Genomic DNA, 26055 nt, shown 5'->3' with positions numbered 1-26055 from the left:
CCACGCTGGACAGAGTTTTTTGTCCAGCCGTGGTTTTTAAAATCCAGCCAGGAAAAAACATGCAGTTTGTGGGAAAATAGTTTTATATTGCATTGTGTGTCACATATCAGATTTGTATCCTTTAGGCTGGTTTTATGCTTAACTCCCTTCAGACTGAGTTTAGAGCATTTGTCATCTCTCTAATCTAAGTATTATTTGTGGATAATGGGAATCTTATATCCAAGTACCAGTATTTGCTAAATGGTCTGCACAAGATAGAAGTGTGCAACATCAAATAAGCTTTAGTTTATAACTAATCTCAACATAAAGTTTATATCAAGTAATAACAGAGTTTTACACGTACTACATTGAAATGTTTTGTTATAGAAGTGTGTGGCATACATAGTTGCTCATATACAAAATACAGCGTTTTAAAACACAAGCTAATAGCTGCTTTTCCTTTTTAAAGACCTTCATATGTTGACAAGTATTCCCGTCTTTCTCTCTATATTGTAAAGTCTGACAGATTTTTAGCTTGCTACCACGTTCATGCTAGAGTAGGCAGATTTTTTTGTTCCGTTTTGGCTCGCTGTAACTTTAGATCCGCCCATATTTAGAATTTGGTTTTTTTAATTTATTTTGTTTATGCCTCTTTGGCTCACAAGAGCATCTCTAAGTCCCTTAAAGGCCTCCCATACTTCAGAATCATTCCAAACTTTCCAAATCAAGCTGTTCTGAATTTGTCTGAATAGCATTAAAATAATTCTTGTAAGCTTTTCTATTTTGCTGCCACACTGTACGGGGTACAGATTTTATATGTAACAGTATAGCAAACAAAAAAGCTGCTGACATCATATTGTTTTGGCTGTTAGTAAGTATTGTTTATATATGATTTATGTCCCAAGAAGAGCTTGTGTTGGAGAAATTTGCTGCTAGCACCAGCCAGACATTTGTTAATGTGTTCCAACGTGGGTGTGTCGAGGCGCTCGTGCGCGCTCGCTCTCTCTGTCCTCAAATGTTTTCTGTATTGTGAGCTTTCCCTATAATAAGCTTTCAGCTGGGGAAGGCAAATGTGTTTGCAGCAGGAATTGATCTTCTCTTGCTTTGAATGACAACTCACTGATTATCCTCTTTCAAGCATATTGTGTGGAAGGTGCATCTTTCTTAGTGTCCCATCTTGAGCAAAATCTACTTGGTTTGTAGCCCAGCAAAGGAAAATTACAAGAATCAAGATAGAGGTTAGGTTGAAATTTGTGTAGTTTATAATTGAGTTAATGCATACTTATTACAACTGTTAAAATGCAGATTTAGACGGGCAAACTTGTAGTGTGTGCCTTGCATTCTCAAACCTCAGGAGATAAAAATATCTTCCTCTCGCTCAGTAAAACTGCTGCCTTTGATTTTGGAGTTGGGTCTGTTTCAGTGAGTAAAATATTTACTGCTTTTCATCCCCGTTAGCAGTGCATATCCAACATAGAGTGATTTGAACTCTTCCATATACATCTTCAGTAGAATTATTTCTGATGTTCCAGTCGGATCTGTGTGAATTTGTTGAACACAGTGTGATTATACATATGCGTCTAAGGGCATAATTTAGTCTGATAGTTTAAAGAAGCTTCTACTGTTGTTGATATGGGAAAAAGAACACAGCTTGACTTTTGGATGTCAAGTTTTTTGGAGTATTGCCTGCGACATCTTATTTGAAAAATGGACACACTTTCTATGGAATCATTGAAATGAAGCAAACCATGGAAACTGACTGTTGCACTTTTGTAATCAGTTTCCAGATTAAACCACAGTCTAAGTGGAGCATTAAACTATTTTTTCTTGCCATTTGTGTAGCTCTTTCTGCATCCAAACTGCTTTCCACACAACGTACCAAATTCAGGCCTAGTTTACCTGTTAGTCGGGGAAGGTTACACAAGTTACTTCTTGTCTGAAAAAATAAGTTAATACATTTACTTGATTTCTGTACTTGGGAAACCTCCACAGCATAGAGGTGGCTTCTCTTTGTGGTTGCTCAGATTATGGAAGTTTGTTCAGATTGGTACTTAATACAGATGCACGTCAGCACTCCTAATTTATAATGAAGCCATTAGGCGATGTAAATATTCTTAAAAAAATTATCTGTCTAACCTCCTCTGACTTTTGGTTAGATGGTTAACTGATAACACAGCAGCTTAGACACAGCTGCTCCTGGGAGCCACTCCCATGGGGCCTTTGGTGGTGGGGTGCTTCCCAAGTTATGGGTACTGATCCTCACTCCTCCCTCCCACCCTCCCTCCTGCCTGCCCTGCTGCCTTCCTGTTCCTGAGGCACCATACCACTTCCCTTCCCTGCTGGACTGCAGCCCGTGCTAAATGTTAACTGGTATTGCATTACCAGGATAAATATACTTAGCATTTAAACATTTGACCTTTCACATCCCTGGAAGTCATGTTAGCTTGCTTATTTAATATAAATTTAATAGCAGATCAAGGAATAGGCTAAGGGTGGGGTGTGGTCCCTCCAGTGGCTGTGCCATGCATGTGCAGTGATCTCTGAGCAGAATGAGGACAGAGCCACTGCTTTTGTGTGGCTCCAGAGCCCAGGGGTGAACGCTGCTGTTGTTTGCTGTCCCCCCTCCCCACTCCCCCTTCATGCTGATTTCAACAGCAGGGGAAAGGAAGGGATGAGTGGCAATAGCAGAGCTCAGCCCCTCGGCTCTAGAGCCAAGCAAAAGCAGGGGCTACTGGCATACCCTGCACTGAGAGCTGAAGTACAGCAAAAGGGGGCTGTAACTGCACCACTGCACCCCCTCTGCATCTGGCTCTGTATAGATTCATAAATTATAAATCTGTAGGAACTGTTGTGATCATCAGGCTGCCCTGCTCCAGAAAGCCTTAGGACTTTTCTGAATGAATTTACATTTGAACTAAAGTCCAACAAGCTTTGCTTGGGACAGGGCAGTATGGGTTGTATTTTTTTTCTGAAAAAAGTTATAAATGTTTCCAAAGGTGGGGAACCATCACAAGTTATTTTAATGGCTAACTGCCCACATTAAAAAAAAAGTTTATTATTTCAGATGAGCTTCAACTTCTAGCTATTGGATCTTTTTACTTTTTTAGGTACTTGTAAATTGGATTCAAGTCATTCCTTAGGCGTTTTCCTGATAAACTGAACAGATTGAGACCTTCAGATTGAGATCTTCAGCATGTTTTCTGTCCTTTAATCATCCTTGTAGCTCATTTGTGATTTCCTTCCATTTTTTCAGTATCCTTTGGCGATGTTAGAAGAGAGCACTGTATTCCTGTAGCAGTTGCACCAGTAGCCAACCCAAAGGTATAATAATATAATTTTTTGTGCTCACTGTGTTCCCCATGAGTGGGAATGAGGGTTCCCCTTGAAGAAATAGTGGCGCATATTTGTGCCTGCTGCTAGTTGTTCCTGGGGTGCCCTGCATGTGCACTCTGATGTGCGGCAAGTTGCCCTGGGTAGGGTAGGGAAGGCTGGGGCTGGCACCTAGGCTGGCCCCAGAAGCCTTACCTGGGGCTCCAGGGGCTTCATGCAGCTCCAGCAGTTGAGATCCAGAGCCTGGCTGGCAGCCAGAGCATGACAGCACACTGCCACCACCACGTGCGCTGCCCTGCTTTTTTCTGGTGCAGATTTTTTTTGATACTGGGTTCTCTGTGTCAGAAAACACCTTTTGCACTGCAAATTAACAGCATGGCAAATGCCTGTGTGTGCCCTTTCTTGATGTTTCTAGTGATGATCACATCACACTGGACCATTAGCCAGTCTTTAATGAGCACTGTGGAGGGTTTTTTGTTTTGTTTTGTTTTTTTATGGTTATATTTTCTTAATCAAAATACTGTGCAATGCAAAATCAGATGTCATGCCAAAATCTATTACTTTTGTTTAGCCAAGTTTGTAGCATCATAAAAAGTTGCCAGATTAATTGGCAGAGTCCTTTTGGATTGACGAGGTCTATTTTTCATAAGCGTGTCACTTTATTTTACAACTAACATGTATGATCTTTTTTCTTTTCTTTATCATCTGTTCCTGTTTTGCCTGGCATCACTAGCAGATTGGCATACCTTTTTAATGATCAGTCACTAATTTATCCTTGTGAAATGCTGGCAAAATATTGACCTTCTTTCAGTCTCTTGGAACTTTCCTAACGGTCCAAGGCTTATCAAAAATACCCACCAAGAATCAAGAAAGCACCTCAGCCAGCTCTTCTGAGTCTCCTGAATACAAAATATTCAGATGTGCCAATTTAAAAAAGCCTAACTTAAGGAGGTTCTGTTTAACTTCCTGATGAGTTACTGTTCAAATGGTAGTGTTTATTGTGATGAAATAGATGTATCTACTTCTTTCTTGATTACAGAACAAAAATATGTATTCAACTTTCCACCTTTTCTGCTTCGTTACTGAACAAGTCTGCCATTTCCTCAACAAATATTGCATGGAAATTGATTTATCCTGTAGGAATCAACTGATCTTTTTTTAGGGAAGAAAAACATTCTAGTCAGGGCACCATAAATTAATTGTTTGGCAGATGGCTACCAAGTTAAGCACAAATACTTAGGAATTTACATTATTTTTAAAATGTGCACTTTTTGCATGACCATTCCTTTGCTACAGAGAAATTGATGACTGTCTCGGATTGTAAATCTGGGGGCATTTTTTAATAAAAAAAAAATAGTAAGATGGTGACAACGTGGGCTGCTTCTTTCAAGAAACAGTGTCCAGGTTTTTGTTACCGGAATTTGCAAAACATTTTAAGTGTGGTAAAGTGACTGCAAGCAGTAACATGGCATTTGTTACACATCAGCACATTTCAGGTATAAATTTATTGTTTGCTATTAAGATGTCTTTATTTTTAAGTGCTACTTCTGCACAGTTGACCAGAGATCTTGAGGTCGAGTTGGATGCCTTCCTGATTGCAAATAATAGATTTATTAAGCCAAATACAATAGAGTTGTCAGTTTAGTAGTTCAAAATCTGTTTTGTTGGGAAGACCTTCCTCTGTGTGTGCATGTATGAATGCGCATGCAGTTGTGGGTGGGGGGGGTTATTACTTTGTTTCACTTAAAGCCCTGTATGACTAATTACTGTTATCAATCACCTGTAAAGGTTGAAGAGAGTAACTTCTGGAAAACCTTCCTTCTGGAACGATACTTATAGAGAAGCATGCAAACCCAGTTTGGAAACCAGTCACTGTGCAATAAACAATGCAGATAGTAAAATTTGGGGCCCAAATCTTGGTGATTTTTGCTATTTGTTTAAAAAAAAAAAGTATGAAACTATTAACCATCCAAATAATCTCCTTCTAAATAAGTAGTCTTGTGTAGCTAAGAAGCTGTGGGAGGCTATGCACCCAAAGAAATGTGTCTGTAGGTCTCTCTGTGCTGACTGGTGTCCACAGTCATTATTTGGACAGAGACAGACCCTGGGAGTTAAATAACTATATAATCTGCATATTAGAAACAGAAATACATTTACTATAATGTGTTTAATTATGGATTTAACACAGTGAAATTTAGTATCAAGGTCAAAATATATTTCTAACATCTGTCAACTTTAAATTTGTTTTATCTGGTAACAGGTAACCTTGTTTTATTGCCATGTAAACTGTGAGACAAATAACTATGTACTGTAATTACACGGCATTTACCACTTGATTGAAGTAATTATATAGTGGTTTTTACCTTGTAAAATAGTGATAACTTTTGTTTTATAATAGCTTTCCACATGCTTGTATTTATGTTTTCAGTACTCAGTGTCCTAATTATAGCTAATGCAAAGTTTTTCATTAAATGAAAAACACCTTCAAGCCTCATTTTGCATCAAGTTTTGTGTCAGCTGGTTTGCTTGCTCTTTTGTGTGTTCACAGTTCTTTAATCCCATAGATTTCTCTTTATGGGTTTGGCTCTCTTTATGGAGGAAATATTGGTTGTGCTGCTTTCAGTGGTTACAGTATTTGCTGGTTACAGTGAAATAGACATGGAAAGCATTTGCTACTTGAAGAAACTAGGGGCTGCCATGAGGTTATTTTTTGGCTCTTGAAAGACATTTGATCTGAACATAAGCTTGGAAGTAGACCTGGAATAAATATGTTTTGACAAGATCTGAGATTTTAAAATAAACTTGAGCATATTTTTTTTTTTATCTTGTTTATGGAACTGAATAAATATTTTGGATATCTATACATTTCTTTCTGAAAACACAGAAATTAATAATTCCTCAGAAGATGCATCAATAATAAATGTTTCTATTACTGTCTCGTCTAATATACAAATTACAGAAGAATGAGAAGTAAATCCTTCACAGTCGGGAAGTATGTGTATGTACAAACTTAATGAAAAAAACGTTTCCTTCTATTATTCTCCTGTAGCGTGTAGCTGAAGTTAATAGTGAATTGTTATTGATACAAGTGCTTTAAACAAGGGTCTCTTAATTTTATATTTGTAAAGATGCTTTGAATCTGCTTTTTCTTGTATTGAACTTCAGGATTCAGTTCTGACTCAAATGTGGAAGGCTTTGACAGTGAAACTAGTCAGTAGATGGCAGTGGTGTTCTTTTGCAGTCCTGGAGCTGCTGAAACTCCAGTTCTTTACAGCTTTAAATCTTGTAATGTGCCCTTCACCACTAGTCTGGTAGCATTCATAACTAATATGAAAGTATAGTTCTAAAAAGAACCGCCTCTGCCCTCTGAAGTCAGTTATTTGTATCCAAAAATAAAAAAACTGTTCATGTGTTAGTCCATATATTGAAGTATGTATGGATGTTTTGGGTATGAATTCTGTGCAACTTGGTTATTCAAAGAGTGTGAACACTTATAATATGACAAAACTGAATCGTAAGAGAAATTTGACATTAAATTGCTGAAGGGGCTGGGGTGTAAGTTCTTGATCTTTTCCCTATCTGCTTTTCTCTTGTAAGGGTTACTAATCGTTTCTACCGAAATAAAAGTTGGGTTAGTGATATGTAGGTCCTTCTTATAAATGTCCCATTTTTCCCTGCCTTGAAACATCTCCTTGGTATGAGAAGTTGATGAGTCAGTTTATCAGTTTTTCAAGTCCTGATTCAGTACCAGGAATCTCTCGCGTCTGTTAAAGAGCTGGGAATCTTTACAGCTTTATAGAGACATTCTGTTTTGTTTTGTTTTTGAACCACTATTATTTTTTCTGTAACAAGACTGCTGTCAAAAAACCACTTGATTTCTTATTTGGGGTTACAAAATTTTTTAAAAATGTTTTTAAAAAAAGCTTCCTTGAGTTTTGGTTTGGCAGGAATAGTCCATCCTCTAGGAACACGATGACTTTGTATTCAGCAGAACTGATCCCGGTTCTGATTGGAATGCAGCTGGGTGTAGCATATCTGAGTGTTGAAAGATTTAACTCTTTCAAGATTTTATGATTTTATTGAAAAATTCAGAGAAATACACATTTTCCAGTAGAGTTTTCTAAATACTACAGTGTGACAGGTTTAGTGTAGTCTTTTTCCTAAACAATTATATTTGACAAATGCATTTGTGTCCCAGGTATTCATATTTTATTTTTTAGCTCCCAAATTTTATTTGAGCTATTCAGTGTTGTGAAAATGTGTGAAATTTCATTGTATTTTTACTTAGTGTCTCATTTTCAAAATGATGCAATGTAATTATGGTTGTGATCTGTTGTGCAAAGAAACCTACCAGGATAAGTAAGCATCAGAAGAAAGCTATAAATCTAAAGTCTGTATTACTACTATGGTATATCAGAAGTGGGGGTTTTTCAAGCTAGCAATGTAGGGATCAACAATTGAATCAATTTAATTGATGGTAAACTTTAAAATATTACATGTGGGGATGTAAAGATTATATGATACTTTCAGAATTTATGAGTAAATTATTAGAGGTTGCAGAAATGAGGGCTTCTGTCAGTAGTCACTGTCACATTTACAGGAAAGATGAAACTTAATACATTTACCAATAAACCAGAATTATATGCTTAATTATACATTTTTTCCATGTGAAAATATAATATTTATATTTACAATCATGTTTCCTGTATCTATGAAAATATACAAATACACAAATAGATGCCACACTCTTAATATTGTTTTTAGGGCAAAATGGTTTAAAAATAATCTCTCTTCTCAAGCCTAAATGTGACCTTTAGTGTAAGTAAGCTGAATTGGTGTAACTTTTTTTTCAGGAGTACTCTTGATACTTGTGGCAGAGTTATTCATTAAAAAAAGTAAATCAAAGGCAAATTAAAGTTTAAATCACACACTCATGTGTATGCAAGTATACACACAGACACGCACACTTCTGTGATCAAAACAATGAATATGGCTTTAAAACCACCCCCCCAAAATGTAGTGTCAGCAAACATTTAATATTTTCCTCTGAAGTATTTGCAGTTTAAGTCCACTACAAAGCCAGAATATGGTACTTCTATAAGTTGTTGAAATTTTTGCATAACTCCATGGAGAGAGAATTAAAATCTTTCTTTATAAAAAGGCATTCTTAGATAAAATTGAACGGTCTTATGGAAAGCAGTCGGATATATTAGAAATATCATTCTTTAAAATATTGCTGAAGGGAGCTTTAAAAATACCCAGTAATAAATCTTTGTTAAATTATTTTTCTGAAGATCAAGTTTTGTGAACTTCTGTTTTGCAAGGTGGATACTTAGCAACATGTTTTACAATTTAAAGCTAAATTAAAGGAAGACATGTTTTGGTTTTTTGGAGGTAGAAGGAAAATTGGCTTTACTTCTAGTTTCTGCACAGCCAGACTTGCTCTTATGTTTGTAATATTTAGTGAAGTTCAATAGGGGGCCCCTTGATGCTTTGATCTAATGCCACAGTGCAGTTTAATGAGAGAAAGAGATTTTCAATATTGTCTGCAATATTAAGAATTTTGCCAGCTAAGTCTGATATAATAAAATGTAAGATTTACACCTTGGAACTAGCCTTACATTTCTGGGCACTCTTTCTGTTTGAAACAGGTAATTACAAAAGCCCTCAGATCAATTTTTGTAAAGGGGCACCCTGATGGGTGCCATGACTGAAGTGTGACATGAGCCTTTTCCAATACAATGGGTGGCCTAACATTCCTCTGGAAGGCCAAGCTCATTAAATATTCTGTCCTTTTTTTCCCCTCTCCCCCTCTTCATGCACTTAGCTTGAGTTGAGCTAAGTCTGAAGTTTCTTCACTGAGGACTTAGGAAAATTGCTTAGAGTTCTCAGATTGAATTTTTTATGTGTATGACTTCATGATGGCATTAGCATGTGCTTTGATCCATGTGTGAATGGCACTGGGTCGGCTCTTATTGCCATATCCAGATGGTGTTACAGGGAACAAACAGTTGTGTTTTAGGATTTCTCAATAGACTGTCTAGACTGGCCTTGCAGCAGACAGATACAGCCACCCATCAAATTAGCGTTTGTCAGATTTATGGTAATGGTTCACCAAAGCCTTCCTGTCATTGACATTAAGATTTACGCCTACAAAGTTATTTTGTCTCCTGCAGAATGTAAAGTCTGTGTGTGTGTGTGTGTGTGTGTGTGTGTGTGTGTACATATACATATTACAGGTAATATAAATATGTGTGCTTGTATAGTGTGTATAACATATTGTAAACAAAAAGAGAAAAAAGTCATTAAAAAGATGTAATTGAGAAATTTCAAGAGCAGCATTTGAGAAGGGAATTTTTAAACAGTGTCCGATTCCCACAGCTGGATTGATTAGGGAAACCTCTCCTCCCTCCCCTTCCCTCTCCCCCCTGCCCCTCCTCAAATGATAATACGGATGTTCTGTTTTAGTCGGTGTCTCCCATATGCCCTTTTTGGAAAGAAAAACATGTATGTGGATTACTACAGCTAGATTTTGCACTTTCATGTTACACTAGAGTAATATGAGCTGCTCTCTGTACGCAGTGGGGATAACCTTTTGACAGGCAGTATGTCCATTCTCAGTGGAAATGTTTTTCCAAGTCTGGCCAGACCTCCTTTGATCATACCACCTCAAATGTAGGGGTCATAGCTACTATGCTATGTAAGAACCACTGGTTGTTGACCAGAGGAAGAGATGAATTGGGAGGTGTGAAGGAATATTTAAATAAGATCCAAACATTTTCTGGGGTTATCAGTCTTTTGTGTGTCAAGCTGATGGGAATGCTGATCTGGAATGTTAGGAAATTTTAGATTACACCAAAAATGATTAGGATGATGGAAGCGAGAGGTTATGTAAATTTTAAATGTCTGAATTCTAGTGGTCATCATGTGTTGTCAGAGGTTGAACATGCCAAGGCATGTTTTGAAAATATTTTCCTACTGTAAAAGTAAACTTACTAATGATGAAGGCAGTAGTGATGCGATTAAACCATCTAGATGTTACTGGTAAACAGTATATTCAGCAGATGATCTGACTTGGTGAAGAATTTTTCAAAGCAAATGACTTATTTTTCATACTTTCTCTTGCAACATGCATTTTGGAAAGCATTTCCCCTGCTTGGTAGAAATGACAGTAATTGTTGCTGAGATAAGAGGTTTCCTACTGGAATTCTTATGCTCTGGTTTTGCTATCTCTCCTGATTTGCAGGAGTCCCATGACATGCAATACATAAATGGAACACTTTTTTAGTCACCATATTAAAACTATAACTTTCTGAAAAGGAGGTTCCCTCCCCACCCTCTCAAATCCATGCATTCATGATTTTGAGGCTCACGTATGGTCTGATATATTAGACTGAATGCTGCTATGTATCATTGTAAAATTGGGTAGTTTGTTCTCCACGAATTCATAATCAGTGATTCTGATGGTGTAATATTAGCTTACTGGGCTGACTTCAGTGATTTATCTGTTTTTAACATCTTTGCTGACTTACCCAACTTTCATCTGTGCAAGTAGCTTTACTTATATTCATTTCATGTTCAGAGAAATGCATCTTTACCAGGAGATTAAAATGATCACAGGAATATTAATTTCTTATGGGTATTATGTCTGAATTTGACAAAAGAAAAAATTATTTCTGTTGTCAGCCTTCGTGAATGTCACTTTTTTTTTATATAAGGGGAAAGGAAAACTTTCCGTCTCATTATACTAGAATAAGGAATAGTTGATTTTTTTATTTTATTGGTCATACTGGATTTTACCTGTAGTAGGGAGTTTTATATAGCTTTAATCTTTTTAAAAAATGCTTTTAATTTTAATTATGACTTGTTTTTGCACTTTTAAAAAAAGCCTTAAAAATGTGTTTGATCCGGCTGTAGGTTTATTTCTATTTCAGTAGATCTGCTGAAAGGTGTACTTGGGTACAGGAAACATTAACAGTGTTTTTAAAAATCTAGTTGCTGTTTCACTTCTTTTTTGCTTATGGATTAGAAGAGAAGTCTCTTTTCAGTCCTGGAAACATTAGTCTGTCTACTTCCCTTCATAGTTTAGGATTCAGGTTTGCTCTGAACATAATTTAACTTTGATATGGTAAGGGTTTGGGATGAAAATGTACTATAGGTCTGTGCTGAGTTAACATGTCCCAATCAGATAAGAGATTTTATATGGCCAGTTTTAATTTTTGTGGATCACTACTTATCTATTGTCTTGCTGGATATAAAATATACTGTTGCTATCTTCAGTGGACGTGGTTTATTGCTCCAAATGCTGCTTTGTTACATGTGAGAAACTGATTTAACAGAGAGGAGAATATGGCCATGTGTATTTTAATGTCCTTTTTGGGGCAGCCTCGGTCTACTGAAGAATAATGAAGGGACTATTACCAACTTTGGCCAGGTCCGTGAAATACTTGTATATTTTGTTTATTTTAAAGGCTGTAATTTTTTAGGTGAATCTATTGCCAAGGCATTGTTATAGTGGTGCCTAGAGCTTGAAGTGGTGCCTAGAGCTAGAGTGGTGCATTGTGCTAGTGAAAGAGCCCCTGCCTCAAGGCGTATACAAGCTGCATATACAAAATAAGGTCAGGAGATAGTGTTAGGGAAATAATACACAAGCAACATTTTTGTTACACAATTGTTTTTAAATTCATAAAACTCTCTGGGAGTAGGGTTTTGTTAGGAAGGGATTAGGTAAAAGTAGGTAAAGAGGTGACACTGAAGCAGGAGGTGGAGATTATAGGAAAGGGAAGGAATGTGCTGGGCATTTGGAGTTAGGCAGAAGTTGGCAGAGGTGAGGAGAGGGAGTTGAAATAAGCAACTAATTATCAGGTGGGAAATATGCAGAATGAAACTGGTGGAAAGCAGTCTGACATCTGTCTGAAGTACAGACAGCTGCTTGTCTGATCCTGTCCAGATCTTGGCATGCCTTCACTGCAGAGTTAACTCAGGTGTTGTCTTTAGCTGTTGGGACAAGGAAAAGGTTACAGTCTGTATCTCCTGATTTCTCTGATGTAAGATGCTTTAGTCAAGTTTAAGTTAGTGAGCTTTTATATGTAGGTGAAATATAACAGTGCAATATAGACTGTTTGATAACCAGACTAGATGCTTTAATGGCTCCTTCTGGCCTTAACCTTTCTGAATTGTCCTATTAATGCCACAACACAGCAGCTCAAGGAAGTTGCACTAAATACTAAGTCTGTGACCCAGGAGTATTTTAATCCCAGGTCTTTTAAGGATTGCTGTTAATATTTTTGTACACTTTATACACCAAGGTTTTTTATTCCCTATTTACAGGAAGATAGCTGTCTTCCACCCGTTTCACATATAAGAGTTTATTCGAGATCACTTTGAGCAAAGCTAAGAGTAAAAAGGAGTTTCCATTATGTCAGACTTTGGGTTCATCCACTGTACCAGATAACTGGAGACTAAAAAAGATATACAGCCTTACTTGCATATCCAGACAATGGAAGATTGTGCCTGTGTTAGTTCCAGAAATTTAATGTCTTAAATTTAGCTTTACAGAGAAAAAAATACATATTAGGGAAATTAGTGTTTTGGAGCGGTTAATGAGTCAGCAACCTTTTCTTTAGCGCAGGGGTTGTCAACCAGGGGTATGCATACCTCTGGGGTACTTGAGAAGGTCCTAGGGGATATGCATGGGTGAGTGGGGACGGAGCACCATCACACACTGAACCGTGCAGGCCACCTCCTCTCCCCCGCTCCACATCCGGCTGCTGGGGGTACACTGACCCAAAAGTGTTGAATACCCCTGCTTTAGAGTATCATTTTGAATGCTGATCATGGCTTGAAGGTTGTCCATCTTTGTGGATATTTGACTTCTCTGAAGGAAGTTGGGTTTTTAAGCACTACTACACGTTTACACAGGATTTAAAGCTCTTCCAGGCAGTAAGCTTGTTATACTTGGCATATATATACATGTGGCAATCTTGTTGGGTTGTTTTGTGAGATCTCCAGTAGTATGATCTAAGTCACGCTAACGTAAACCTACATGAGTTGAGGCATACATGGGGTGAGTGGCAGCTGGTGGAGCTTTCAAATCAGAAAATAACTTTTTTAACTGTGATTTTGAAGGGTCTCTATTAAGATATTTAAACTCTGGACTATACTGTGTATTTAGTATATGAAAAGTGATCCTTAGTATGATTGTTAATTTTGCGTTGGGGTATTTTCTGTTTGTTTTTTAAACTGTGGGCACAATTGCTTTCTAAAAAAACAAAGAAATGAACGGATCATTCTTTCTTTCACTGTTCCTTCTGGGGTTTTGAATGGTAACAGTCTTAACTTCATATTGCTGTTACTTTGAGATGTAAGTTAGAATAATTTAAACCTGGGAAGTATTGCTATCAGTATAATTTTGGAAAGTTACCTGCAGGTATGAGGGCTGAAATTTATTTTAAAATCATTAGCTTTACACAAATCGGTGGCTTAACTCTCTAGGAAGGCTTTCCCTGTTTGTTGTTGATAGAGGTGAGCGGATTTTTTTTAACTTTTTCCAAGTTTTCACATTTTACCTCTGTTTGAGAGTAATTAGGCCTTGTGTTTAAGCCTGGCTTTGTATTCAATGCCGGATCAGACATCTTGTATATGTATAATTGTTTTTAGTATGCGCAGTAGTTTGTTTTTATTTAATTGTTGGCTTTGTGTATCTTGAATGGTTGAACCATAATATGTGTAGTTCCACATTTTCGATTTGAATGATCAATCTAGAACCTCCAGCGTCTGTGCAAGTTACATTACTTGTTTCTTTTGAATCAATAGAAAACACACTTTAGAAGAAAGGCAATTTTGTTCCCTTTTTCTTTCCCGTATTCCAGATGCATTGGAGCTTTCACTGTGTTGCAGAGGCCTGTGCTTGCTTTTCAAAGGCTGTTCCTTTGTGTGCTTTTTCTGAAGTGGCACAATAGCATTCTTAATGTGCAGAGCTGTATGTGAATAGGCAAATATTAGAAATCTAGCATGAAGGTTGCTAAAGTATACTGTATAAAAGGCCTGGACAACAAAAAAGTGTTAGCAGTTGAAGGGGATAGCTCCTCTAATAGGGCAGAAACGCAGGATGTGCTGGAGCAGGGAAGAGTGAGGGAACCTGAGGTACAAGGTGTTGTCTGCTTTTGTTTCCTTCTCACAATTTAATGACTTTTTTTTTTTGAAAATTGTGAACAGTAGAATTGAAAAATATTTTGTTATATTTTGGTCCCCTTCTATTTAAGGCAGTGATACCACAGATCCAGGAAACCTCCTCCCGCTCCCAAAACTTCTAACTTTCCCCAGAGTATAGTGTACCCATCTCATGGTGAGGTATCTAACTCTGACAACGGTAGTTCTGCATGTTTCACAGCTGTGGCTGGCTGCTGTAACAGTGGACTTTACCTGTGACACCAGTCCCCCTTCAGTTATCCTAGTAATTGCAGAGCACAGTAGGTCCAACTCTGTCTCAGTACATTGAAATCAAGACCCAGACCAAAGTTCAGTCCATATTGTGGATTTGCTGGAGGACTTGAAAGTAGCCTGGATGGATGTTCCATCTCAACATGTGTTGCTTAATGGAGCGTTCTGCATGTTGCTTCAGTTGGAACTTTCTTATTCATAGGTGTTGAGGTGTTGTAGTGTTTCAGCAAGAGGTGATGAACACATGGATCCCTATGGTAGCCAAAGATTGTAAGAGTTTCTAATTGCTGTTTATGTAAGTAAGCAGTTCTGTTAGGAATTAGATTAGATACCACCTCCAATATGTAGCAGTATTGCAGATATAAGAGAAGATGGCACATTTTGCCCCATGTTTTGGAATCTGACCTGTCTTGTGTTTAAAACTGGTAGCTGCAAAAATCTACTCCCCCTTCCCCTGAGTCTTGTGTTATAACTGCTAGAGACCCCAGTGTAAGTGCAGTTTATATGAGAAGAAATTTTTCCATTTGCCAGGATAGCTTTTTTTTTTTTTTTTTTTTAAGGAACTCTAATAAGCTGTACCAGCATGCCTGTCTTTTTCATTGTGTTTGTGCCTGTCACCTGGCAAACTCTTTCTAGTGTAGACTTGGTCTGAATGGCACGGTTTTCCTCCTATACTGACTCCTGCTTCAGGGGAAAACATTCAGTAAGTATTAACTCATTTTTTGAGGGCTCACTCCCCACTTAGAGCGCTAATGAATACCAGTATCTGAGGAGTCGAATGCAGCACAACAAATGAGCGTACCATGTTGCTATTGCTCAGGAGGAGAGGTTGGCAATGGGAAAGATTGTGCACATCTTTTTTAAACTTTTTTTGCCCACATTTTCTTATATAGGTAGTTCTACTGGGGACAAGCAGCTGTAGAAAACACTCCCTATTTAAGTTCTACCTGTCTTCAGTATCAGTACATAAGAGCAAAATTTTATTCTGCTATCAAATCAACTTAGAATAAATATGTGTAACCCTGTTTAATGCCTTCATTGTCTTTAGTTATCAGTAATGAGCACTACTGCATGTATATTTTTGATAGGTAGTTTATGAGCCATTGAAATGACTCTAATGGCCCATATTCTCTTGGAAGATTGAATCAAGTTCAACTTTATCCTAACGTCACAAAGTAGATTTTCAGTATATCGAATATAGGGAACATTATACACAAATCAGTCTTTTCTCCTGTTCCTGGCAGTTGCTTCAGTAAAGCTAATGTATGTTACAGAAATGCTTTGACCACCCTGACTGTGATATGCAACTGGAATGTTTTGTCAAATACTGTTCAATTTTCTTTTTAGGAAATTGCTTTTTTATTATGGACAATTCCAACAAAAACTGCTCTTTTTCCTGTGGTCATTAAATAATTTGACAAAAATATGTTTACTGCTCTGACTGCAGTACAGTATGTACATACGACTTGTGGAAAGGGCCTTGTAATTACTTAAAAGGGGATAAATAATGTTAAGATCAGAAGTATATCTTTCTTATCTTTAACAAGTAGAAGCAAACACTGCATATAAGAAAGGTTGCCCTTCACTTGACAGGTTTGTGATGCGGAGACATCGAGGCCACATCCAGGTGAGCGTGGATGTGCAGTACATGGTGCTGCTGACCTGTCCATGATGCCATGCTTTGCACATGCAGGCATTCCCTGTGCTGCTATCTTGTAGTGTGGTGGGAAGAAGGGTTGATCCCAGGAGCTTCTGGGGTCAAAAAACCCCCGTGCCTTAAAGCAGGGCAGCGTATGCAGAGGTAGTGTACACTGCCAAACCCAGAGCCTGGCCTGCTGGAGCCAAATTTTGGCTGCCAGCCAGGTTCCCAGCTGAAGAAGCTCTGCGGCTGCAGCTGCCTAAGGTCCCCAGGGACCTTAGGTAAGGCTGCTGGGGCCAGCACAGTTGTTGGCCCCAGCCTCCCCTACCCCACCCAGGATAACCTGCCACACACCAGAGTGTGCATAGCATGGACGTTCCCCAGGGACAAATAGCAGTGGCACAAGGTCTATCACTGCTTCTTGTCCCTGGGGAAACAAATGGCCATGGTCATCTGGACACAGTCTAAGAGTTTTGATTTACTCTGAGCCATGAACTATATAATTCATATAGTGATAATTCCTCCTCGAATAAGTCATCCACAATAAGCACTTAAGGGAAATTCAGTGCTATTATAGCATATGACCTGCCAAAAATCTTAACTCACTTGTGATATTCTAATAATGTTAAATACTTTGACCATATACTTGAAAGGAGGGAAAAAACTGAAAACCTAACCCCTTGCGGTGTGTACAGCAAAGAATTGTATCAAAACATATATAAGTAAGTTACAGTGTAGTAGTTTAAGTGAAAATTCATATCTGCATAGCATTTTGCCTGCTCGCAGAAGTTAAAAAACAAAACAAAACAAAATGTGCTTTACTGGAAAAAGCAGTACGTTACTTTGTCTCAGCTCTGCAGCACCCGTATAAATGAGGTGCTTCAGCAGGGCTTTTTGGTGCTTTTATCTAAAGCTGAGTCAATACACTATTAGATAAAAGTGCAAAAAAAGCCCCGCTGAAGTGCCCCATCTATACAGATGTTGGGTGAGTCGAGTCCAACTAATGTACTGCCTCTTCTGGGTAAATATTGGGCTCAGCACGGGAGCGCATGGAGCTTAAAGTGCTTTTTTTTTTTTTGTTTTTGTTTGTAATTTCTGCAAGTAGCCAACCATTTCTCTTGGGGGATTTGCTCTTTCCCCCTTGGCCCCCTTCCAGTTTCCTTTCACCAAGGTTGCTTGTTCTATTCATTGATCCATAGTATTGCTTCCCCTGTCTGTCCTAAACCTTTTGGGTACATGTAAAAAATCCAGTCCTATTTGGTGGAGAAAATTAACAGTTTCACCAAAGCATCTATTCTTTTGCCATATATTTCATGTTATTTTAATGCAGTTATTTTCAGTATGCAAGTTTTGATATGATTGTTGTATTTTGGCATACTGAATTGTTTCTAGAAGATTTGTTTCTGTGTATATCTGATCTGGGGGTGGGAGAAATTGCTATGAAATGCCACTTGAATGGTCTGGTTGGTTGGAATTGTAGAAGATATGCAAAGTTGTGTCTGGAATTTGAGCATTGGGTAGAAGAAAAACAGTGGGCATCAGGGAAAAGGGAGTCAATCACCTTTTTTTAACCACACCAATGTGGTGGATATTGAGGACATTTTAAAAATGTTTATATCAAACATTGTAGGTATGCTTAATAGGAAATGTGTACCTGGTTTTTATACCATTTGTTAATGCAGCTAAATCTTTCCACTTGAAAATTTTATAAGTAATTCACTAATAAAATAATGAGATTCAAATTCCATGAATTTTATATTTGTTTGTTGGTATTTTTGTTAGGATGGGAATCATGGTTTTTACTATTATAAGACTGGGTAGCAGCCCCAACTAAAAGTCTTCAGACAAGTCCTTTTAGTTTACAGCAGCTCACTTAGATAAGTAGTCAACAAGAACACCCTCCACATTCCAAAACATAAAAAGACTGTTTAATCCTTATAGTGTTATCCTTAGGTTCAGTGTGTTTATATATTTGCTAAACTTCAACCATGCAGGCAGAAATACTGTTTCTAAACATTCTACAAAAATAGTAGTCGTAGCAAAGCAGCTCATTTGTTTCTAAGACTAAGGTTATGGGAAATAGCATTGCACTTACGTTGAAACTGATAGTATCGACAATAAGCAAGAGGCAAGGATTTTTGCTGTTGATACTTGAAGAAAAATATGTTGCGTTTAAATGCGTGTCTAGGTCTATGTCTACCATGCAGTTGGGCCAATAAAATATACCATATTTTCTCTCAAACAACACACACCTGTTTTAAAAAAAAACAATGACCCAGAACAGACAGCTGCTGGTAACTGGAGTATACATTATATGCAAGAAAATATGGTAACATCAGTTTCTGCTGTGCGAGAACAAAGTCTGCGCTCAGTCCACAGGGAGCAGAAGCAGAACTACCTGCTGCCACTCATTTACAAACTACAAGGAAAGTTCTTTTTTTCTTCGTTCTGTCTGTCAAAAACAAAGTGTGTATCTTGTTCTGGGACATGTTGTATGAGAGGAGAATGCATTAACACCTGCAAAAATTCTTGCCTCTTGCTGTATAGAAAACTCTTATTTTTGTCACTTTTAAAAATCTTACCCTTTTTGTCCTGAACCTGATTTTGAGTAGGAAGGTGCAATTCAACAGTAATCCTGGACATTTTAACTGTTGTTCAAATTCTTCTTCAAATTTGGGAAACAGTAGAACAATAGAAAAATCATTTTAGCCCAGCTCAGCACAATTTGTTCTACCCAAGCCCCTTTTACTTTTCAATATTCCAGCTGTACCATGTGTATTCCCACATTTTGCAGACTAGTGTGATTGCTTGCTTGCCTCTCTTCCCCCCAGTCCCTTTAGACTTAAGGGAATGTACACTGTTTGTACACAATAGAATTAGCATTTTTCAACTTCTGTTTCAGAGATCCTAGGAAAATCTAAAAACTTGGCAAAACCGAATACTCAAGGTTAAAGAATAGAAGAAATAAGTTCTACTTTGTGGGTCCTTCCTGGAAGGAAGTGGTTAAGGGCTTACCATTATTACACCCTTCTTTCATTTTAAGTTCTCCTGTCCATGTATTCTGCTCAACTTCCTTGTGTCATTCTCCACCAGTGGTTAGTCCCTCTCACATGCCTGCCTTTCACCCGTGGCCACCAGAAAACCTACCTCTCACAGTGGAATAACTGATAGTTTCTCACTGCCACTTTTTTGTAGTATTGCCTTAGCTTCTGATTGGAGCTACAGGGCATAGGAGGAGCATATGTGGGCTCAGACCTGCTGCTTCTGTTATACATATGTCAAGAATTGTGCCTTTCTGGCTTTTAGCCCGTGGACTTTTGCCTCTGTGTTAGTAAAAAAAGGTTCAGAACTTAAAATTCATGGAGTCTGTTTCCTTCTGCTGCCCCCTAGCTGCTGTTCTCTCTAGGCCATGCTAAATATATTAAAAATGTATATTGATTTATTCATTTTTTTCCCTTTATTTTGCTAATGTTTGTCAGATATGCATCTTAAAGTAAGGTGTGTGTTTTGCTCAGTCTTCCCTTACAACTTATTAGTTCTTACTTGACTCGGCATTAATGTCTGAAAGACGAGCATTAATGTCCATAAGACATGTTTTATGGTGTGTGGGGTTTTTTGGTAGCAGCAGACCGATAGCATTGATGCAAAGACTTTGCTGCGGGACTGATTGTGTGAACGACCAAATGTGTTTTCTCTCACTTCTTTTAATAAATTGGGAAATGGAAGAAATGCTCAGACTAGTAAAATGCTTTAAGTGCTGCTTAGCAAGTGTCTGATTTGTAAAAAGTAACCTTTTTTAAATGCAGCCCCACTGTCCCATCAGTTTCAGTTTCTTATGTAATCACTTATTTTACATTTCTCTTAGCTAATAATTTAGTTTGAAACACATTACCTCCACCTCTTAATCTAGTTGTAAAATTATTCTGTAAGTACTGTAGTTCATCATACTTACTCATTGTTATATATTGGTCTGGAGAAATATGTTCGGGGCATAAATGCACCCTGTTAAGTGAGAAATCTCTGTGGCATGTAAAGAATTTTGTGCATTTCTTGCCTTGCTCTCTACATAATCTCTGCATTTTGAAAATGCTGATATAAGGCTATGTAGGTGACTGTCAGTTAGTTATAGAAAGCTAATGCTTAATATTCTTTTATTGTATTGCAAATTTTAAAATTCAGAATCCAGTTGTGTCCAAAAACCTTACTACCCATTTCATGTAAACAAACATTTTATGCTAAGGTTGAGTTAAAAGACCAGTATTCCTCAACTCTTGTACTTTTAATATCATGATAGTCACTGAGCTTCCGCTGTCTTGTATTTCTTAACCTGATTCTTATTCTTTAAAAGACTCATTTTGAGTTATGTCCACAAGCCAAGTTCACTTAAACTTTCTTGGAAGATAAGATAATTTTGATGTTTTTCTCATGCCAGAATGAGAGTTTTCCCTGACCCAATAAAGAGAACAGTCCTTCAAATAGACAAGATTCAAAATCACCTTGTGCTGTTAATGGGGTTTTTGCCCCAGTAAGTACTCTGTCAGGCCATCTTTTTAGCATCAGGTCTGTGAGCCACTTAAAACCAACATTAAACTTCTTCCAGCTATTCACTAATACAAACCAATTATCACCCATAAGCCTTGGTCAGTCGTGTGTGTGGTAGCCTCAATTTATGAGATGTGTTCCATGAATAAAATATAGTATACTCTTAAGCAGCAACAATTTAGTAATCAATGGTTAGAGTAAAAACTAGGATTGGCAAGTCAGTCAGTTGACCAGTCAGATATTATCAATTGATCTGTTAAATGACTACATGTTTTTGACCTGTCAAAGCTTATAGTGATTTTACAAAAAAAGCCCCTACAATTTTTAGTTTTCTTGACAGAAATATTTTAAAAATATTTTTGACACACTTCTTAATGGAAAATTTGTGTTTTTTCTGTATATCATTTGGACCTGTTGGCAATTTTAAAAAAGTTTTGACCAATATTTGACTGGTCAACTGGCCGACCTATATTTGACTAGTCAAATACCCACCCCTAATAAAAACCAAGAAATGTTTGACCAACTTCCAAAATTACCCTTGAAAGTCTTGATAAAAGAGAACATGGGGAAGGGAGAGAGATCAAAGTAGACCTGGGAATGCACAAATGCCATAGTTAGTATGTAACAGATTATAGAGAAGGACTCATTAGTTGGCATATAATAAACTCCTTAGAGCAGTGGTCTCCAAACTTTTTTGATCATGCACCCCTATCAGTAAAAAATTTTTGAACACGCACCCCCAATATATGTATATTTATATAAATAAAAATAGAAGTTCTAATATTTTCTTCCCACACCCCAATGGATCGTCCTGCGCACCCCCTGGAGTGCATGCACCCCACTTTGGTGACCACTGCCTTAGAGGGATATACTGTGATAAGCATTTTATAAAAACAAAATTCTTAAGAAAGTGTGTTTTATGAAAGTATGGTAGTTCAAACATTTCATCAAGTACTATATTTAAATATGTGACAGGCAAGGGATTTTGTGGGTGATAACTTTTACTAGACTGGATGTATAGTTAGGAGGGACATAGGTGAGCTTTCAGGTACCAAAGTACCAGCTATCCTGTACTATATAACAGTTCTTCCCCAATCATAGGGTTGAATAATCAGGGTCTTACTGATCATTTAATCCAAACTTTTACATATGCACCAAGGGGAATATATATGTTCCATTACCAAAATAAATTAATAAAACTTTTCTAAGCATTGTTAAGCACTGGAATAGATTACTGAGGGAGGCTGTAAAATCTCCATAATAGAGGGTTTTTAAGGACATATTAGACATACTGGTCAGGGTTGGTTGGATATAGTTATTTCTGCCTTGAGCTGAGGAAGTGGTGATCTTTTGGCCAGACTGAAGGATTTGGAGACGCTGGCAAACTCCGAATAAGTAGGTGTGACTTTGTGTCCAAAAAAACCAAACAAACCTGGAAATTAAGTGGGGGGAGAGAAAAAGTACAAGTTTGGGCATTTAAAAAGTAAAAATAGAAATAAATTAGAGAAACTTAGAAGTGCCCTTTAAAGAACTTTTGATATTAAATGGGAGTTTTGAAATTCCTCCTAAACGCATCTACATGTGCATTAATGTACCTTTGCTACCATGCATCAAGTTTTAGTACCTCTAATGTGAGGTTCTACATCAATGTGCAGTAGGTGGCACAAATGCATAGTAGCAAAGACGCACAGTCTTTTTGCAATGCTTAATGTGCAGGAGACTAATTTTACTGTGAATTCGCACAGTTTTTGTTGTGATGCACTAATGTGCAGTAGAATTAGTCTGCTATACATTAAGCATCTTGTGAGAACAAAATATATACTGTGGGTTGATCTCTGAAGGAGCGTGTCCTAAATTGACCATTATATTCTTTCCCCTCAACTCATTCAGAGAACTTATGTAGGTCCATTTTTTTTTTCAAGATCCTGAGTGTCCATTTACATTTTAGTCCTGCTTTATGCAAGCCCAGAAGCATGAGCTATGACATGGGTGCTTAAAACATTCTACAACTTGTCTGTTGATATTTTTTAGTTGGAGGTGGAGAATGGAAGAAATCCACAATTTATGGTCATTGGCCTGTATTTTTAAGCTCTAAATTTCTCGAGACCACCTTCCTTGCAACGTATTAGGGCATGCTTCTCCTGTTCGTTAGGCTTGTCTGCTTTTTAATTACAGTTGAATTTCTTTATCCACAACTGCAAGTTTCTGTCAAAACTACTGCAGTAAGGTGTTTGCAGAAATCATTTTACAGTTTTGTTACTTTAGTTTTCCTATGCATACGAGACTATTTTACTGCAATTTACTGTTTACCAAAAACTCTTTCCTGTCAGTTGTAAAGTTGGAATTATTTTTGAGACCCTGTTAGGAATACTGGTAGAATTTCACATATCAGCACTACCTTAAGTGCAAATTGCTACTTTTGTGTTTTGTTCCTTTTTTACTTTCCTGGTAGTTGACATTTCCTGGCATACATTGATCTATAATATTTTAGACATTTTTTCATTTCCCTTGCTTTTTGTTTTGAGCCCTACTTCTCTTTGGTAAGACATTTAATAGGTTAGTTTTTATTTTCATACTTGTCTAATATTATAAATAAAGTATATCATATATAAGGGCTTCTTTATAAAAGAGTAGTTTTTTGTGGAGGGGGAGAAAGTAGGCAGTTTGACAAAATATACTACACTAATTAGAAAAATTAAAGGCCATTAAGTGGTCTCTAGTTTCCTCTGGTTTCTATGGTCTCATGGGAGCTATCGGTTAATGTAGAGTATGGCCACAAGTATTAGTGCAGAACATGAATTCTTGGTGCTGTTCTCAACAAAAGAAATTATAGTGTTCTGTGGTTCACCTGACACGGGGAAAAGCTTCTTTTGGGCTTGAACCTGTAAAGTGATGGCCTTCAGTGAGCCTGTAAGCACTAAGCTTTTGCTGAAAAATCTTTGTGCTTCTTTTACCCTAATTAGACATGACAAGAGTGTCACATCTGTTAACTTCTACACGTTAATGGTCCTAAATAGCGTTGGCTTTGTTTTCTTTTCCATATTTTCAGTAGCTCATATTTTTTCTTTCAATATATAATAACACTTTTTTAAAAGTATGGATAAACTGTATTTGGAGGCTTTCATTACTCTCTCTCTGGACCGTTTATTTACTCTAACACTATATTTGAAAGAAGAATGTACTAACAGCATGAAAGAGACTGGTTTGTCTTTTATTGTGCACTAAGAAAAATAAGCATCTCAGGCCTCAGTTCAGCAAATTCAGTCCTTCTGGTGTTACACATGTGTGTAAATACTTTTCCTAATTACTGTACTGAATTGGAGCTTTGATAAGCCAAGTCTAGCCTATTCTATATAGGGTTTTTGGAGATGTAATCATCAATATTATATAAAAGCACATTCCAGGGCTGCATTAAGCAACATGACTAACACCTGTCTTAGTGCAGTTGATGATGATTTCCTTTGTAAGGTGGCAGGGCAAAACACTAGAATCTTGATTTAGTAGGACTTGTTGGGGTTTTTAGAGTGTTTTAATATGTAAACATTATGTATTTATGTAAGAGAAGGCAAGATCAAAGGAATATGCCTTGTACTTGAAGTGGAAGCTTTAGAGATTTGTGATGGTCTTTTAGGGAAGTCATAGTTGTCTTGATCCAACCTTTGACTTCTACTTAAATTAGCTTTGCTTTATTATGGAGTTTCACTGGACTAGAAGACTGAAGTTGTCCATGGCCTCCAACCAGGAGTTACAGACAGTATCTTAGGAGCAAGCCAAAAAGATAAAGATCAAGATCTTACACGTGACTTGAAATGTAATGGGAAACCAGTGTAGAGAGTAAAGAACAGGTTTGACATACTCCCCAAAAAGCCAGTGTTGCTGGGAAGAGATGCTGTAATGTTCTGTACTAGTTGGAGTTTATTTGCTGCATGCTTCTTGTCCAGGTGTACTACCTTGCAAAACCCAACAGGTTAAGAGTTCAATACAATTGAGGTTATGCCATCATGTGCCAGGGGGATGGATGTCTTGTCCAGCAAAGATGTTAGCAGCATACATGAATAATACTTCCTGTGTGTTACAGGGAGTCCAAAGGCACTCATAAAATATGGAGTGAATTAATTGTGACTGTATCTTCAAAATTAGATAGAAAACATGTGACTACAAATTCTTATTGAAATTCTTCCCTCACTCACTAGCATTGCCTTTGGGTTGTTCTTTGACCCAAAACTAATTTCCTCTGAGCACTGGGACATCTTAAGTAGGGTGGTCATGTGTGATTCAAGGTTGGGTAGAGTTGTATGTCTTCTGCATATTGCTGAGGACTGTGTTTTGTCCTGATCACTTCACTTGGTGGCAACATGTTGAAACAGACTAGAGAGAGATTTGGCCACTTTGAGTCTCTGCAAGGGGGGTACTAGCAGTGGAGGGTGTAGTTTCCTGTGACTGTTTTTTGAGCCTCTCTCTCCTGGGATCACAGAATCAATGAGTCAGAAGGGACCTAGACAGATCATTGAGTACGACCCCCTGCCAGGGGCAGGAATGAGCACTGGGGGTGTGAGGGGTCATAGGACGTCAGCCAGGTGCCTGTCCAGTCTCCTCTTGAAGATTTCCAGGGAAGATGAGAGCACCACCTCTCTGGGAAGCCTATTCCAGGCTTTGGCCACCCTTACAGTGAAGTAGTTCTTCCTAATATCTAACCTAAACCTATCCTCCCTCCGCTTGTGGCCGTTGTTCCTGGTGAGTCCAAGGGGGGCCCCGGTGAACAGACTTTCCCCGAGTCCCTGCTGCTGGTCCCTGATAAGGTTGTAGGCAGCCACAGAATCCCCCCTCAGTCTCCTCTTGCGGAGATTCAGGTCCCTCAGCCTCTCCTCATAGGGCTGGCCACGGAGGCCCTCAACCATATGAGTGGCCTCCTCTGGACCCTCTCCAGGTTCTCCACGTCCTTCTTGAAGTACGGCGCCCAGAACTGGACACAGGACTCCATCTGCGGCCTGACCAGCGCCGCGCAGAGGGGGAGCAAGACCTCTCTGGACCTGTTAGCGATGCCCCTGTTGATGCATGACAGGGTGCAGTTGGCTCTGCCTATTGCTTCGTCGCATTGGCCACTCACATTCATCCTGGAGTCA

General features: G+C 38.0%; 1 protein-coding gene across 4 annotated transcripts in view; it reads left to right on the top strand.

Moving 5' to 3' along the window:
- Positions 1–26055, top strand: part of ARL15 (ADP ribosylation factor like GTPase 15) — a 327109-nt gene that overhangs the window by 80737 nt on the left and 220317 nt on the right. The gene's annotated exons all lie outside the window — the stretch shown is intronic.

This window comes from Crocodylus porosus, unplaced genomic scaffold (genome assembly GCF_001723895.1).
Source record: "Crocodylus porosus isolate Cpor-Errol unplaced genomic scaffold, CroPor_comp1, whole genome shotgun sequence".
NCBI classification, from domain to species: domain Eukaryota; kingdom Metazoa; phylum Chordata; order Crocodylia; family Crocodylidae; genus Crocodylus; species Crocodylus porosus.
The sequence above is the reverse complement of the archived record's forward strand: the minus strand, read 5'-3'. Positions and strand labels throughout refer to the sequence as shown.